The sequence below is a fragment of the Neomonachus schauinslandi genome, chromosome 4 (assembly GCF_002201575.2).
Source record: "Neomonachus schauinslandi chromosome 4, ASM220157v2, whole genome shotgun sequence".
NCBI classification, from domain to species: Eukaryota; Metazoa; Chordata; class Mammalia; order Carnivora; family Phocidae; genus Neomonachus; species Neomonachus schauinslandi.
In genome coordinates, this window is record NC_058406.1 from 155863049 (window position 1) to 155865854 (window position 2806).

Sequence of the window (2806 nt, forward strand, 5' to 3'; positions counted from 1 at the left end):
ATCTCCATACCAAAGAATTAATTGTTTTTACCTATTGAGGTGCTAAGTAATAAGTCACATGGAGTGCTGTATTATATTAGCTATACTATAACTAATATAGGACTTGTAAAATAATTTGACCATTTCTTGAGATCTTCAAGTTTTCATAGTTTGCTATGTAAATGTGCTGGCCATATATTGATCTCTCTAGCAGTATCACATAAATAAGATCATTAATTAGTATCATTTAAAAATATAGATTACAGCAGCTCTCTGTCTTCTCTGCCCCGGGAGCAGCGCTGCTCTCACGGGCCCTCAGCCCCTGAGAATGTCTGCTGGTGCAAAGATGGTCTCCACGCCTTCTCGGTCAGGAGCCCCTCTCAGCTGCTGAGCCGATCACAGGCCGCAATGATGCTAAACCCTCCGGAGACGCTGACAGATGAGAGCCTCAGCAGCTTGGCAGCCCCTTGTCCCCCGACCTCACTTATTCCAACCACGGCTTCTGAACCAGCACCGTTTCACGGGACATGGACACAGGCTCCAAGCGCATTGGGGCTGGGCTGCCATGGTAGGGGTGGCTGGCTCTGGGGCTGGAAGCGGGGCCGTGTTTGGGAGCCTCATCATCCGTTATGGCAGGAACCCTTCCCTGAAGCAACAGCTCTTCTCCTGCGCCATTCTGGGCTTTGCCCTCTCCGACGCCAGGGGGCTCTTGTGCCTGCTGGTGGCCTTTCTCATCCTCTTCGCCATGGGAAGGAGCCCTCTCTACCTCCCATAGGTCCTTCTCCTGTGTCTCATCTGCCCTGTATGTTCATTTTCCTCTACCTCCCCAGGCGGTATAGGAACCAACCCCAGGGTTGGGTCCGGGTTTGACAGAGAGAAGACAAATACTATATTAATAAGAAAAAATATGGAGATGACGTCGACTCTTGTAGTTATATAAATTCTTTCTGAAAATGAACTTTCATAATAATGCTTTATAGAAATTGCAAGCTTGACTATAATCGATTCTGTATATATATGTATGTGTGTGTATAATATTCATGGAAATTCTACAGTATGTTATAGAGTATATGAAGATAATTTTTGGCTTTGCCAATTTAGTGTGGCTTAGAGCTAAGACTCAGTTACAACTTTCAAGGCATCTAGAAGTAAAATCATATTGGATATGAATTGTTAAGCGTTTATTTAGGTAGAGGTAGAATTTGCCCTACCAAAAGCTTTTCTCTACCTTCTTAGGTTGTGTAATATTGCGGGGTAACTATAACTATTGTTATACTGGATCTGGGTTGACTGATCTTTATATTGGTGCTACTAAGTCTGTATTTTACATCTAACTGATTGTATTGAATTTGCGTTATGTCTGATACCTGCTGAAAAGTTATAATGCCCTGCAGGGTTATTACTATTAGTGATACAGAGATGGTGTGATGATAGCAGGACTTGATTTTATCATGCCTAGGTTTTTGTTACATTCTGTTTATTATATTCATTTATTTTATCTTTTTGATGTTATTTAAATGCCTGTTTATATCATAATGCTAGACTCTTGGAGGGTGGAGAAGGCAAACTATGTAAGTAAGACACAGGTTTTTTTTTTTTTTTTCTTCAAAAGGGTCTTCCTCTGTGAGTGAATCAATGTGTGGGAAGACTGCGTATGTCCCAGTGTGGAAGTAGCTGTTTTCGTTAACCCATTTATAATATTGGCATCTTGTGCCATTAAGCTTAAATTTGATACATTTTATTGATTGAATCCCAGAATTTTGGTGTAGAGTTTCCTGGGCTTAGGAGAGTGACCCTAGGTCTGGGGGGTCACAAATAAAAGTTTTGTTTTGCTTTGTTTCTTCTCGTACAACTTGATTTTATTATCCGACAGGATTTCCAAATTGAGCAGCTCTGTTTAAAGTGTCGGAAAGTGCTAAGACACCTACCATGGGCAAAGGAACTCTTGTTTAGTATTTTTCTCTTTGCTTGTTTAGTTTGTCAAGGGATCTGTGAACGGTCTCAAGGTTGAATGTGTATTTCAGTTGTATTTATATGTTCAAGGACTTTGAAAATCAGGCTTCTTGGATGTTACATGTTTACTAAAATATCTCTTAGTATGTATTTAGGGCTTTGATGAAATTTTAAGTTATTATTCAAGTTATTATTCATTTCATCTGTGATATCGGTGGTGTCTTGCATACATATTTTTCTTTGGCTTGACAAATATGTACAAAACAGGTTAATTTGTCCATTGTGTGTGGCCACACCCCCAAGTGTACCTTTGAAAAGATCATTTGATACACTGACTCTAAGGTGGACGCATTGCTAAATTATTCGTTTTTAAAATATTTGTATAACATGGCTTTTTTGAACTTTACTTTTATTTTTTTCAATGAAGGAAGGAATGAAGAAGACTACATTTTTTGGGTGCCGATCGTGTAGCAGGTATTGTGACACATGCTTTAATTTAGGTTATCTCAGATTGCCCTCGCAATGACACTTCAGCTTAGGCTCAGAGGCATAAAGAGCATGTCTGAGATTCAAACCCAGCTCTGACTCCCAGGGCCACAGCATTTCTACCCTGACATGCTGCCTCTTGCCATAAGGCCATGTGCTAATATTTGGTGGAAGGTGCAATAATAAAAGACAATTCCAAAGGAGTGGAAAAGCCAAATAGGTTTAGTGAAAACAGGACATAGGGAATTCTAAGGAGCTGTGTAGGCCCTCTGCTCTGAGCGTATAGGAAGGAAGAAGATCCATTGTCCAAAATCAATTTTTCCCTTCTCTAATTTTCTCAAAATTAATTTAAATAATTGATAGGTAGGTATTTCTCAGTGTATGCTTT

The 2806-nt window shown here is 40.0% G+C and overlaps 1 pseudogene; it reads left to right on the forward strand.

The window, feature by feature from the left end:
• Positions 1–256: 256 nt before the first annotated feature.
• Positions 257–754, forward strand: LOC110578898 (annotated as a pseudogene).
• The last annotated feature ends 2052 nt before the right edge of the window (positions 755–2806 follow it).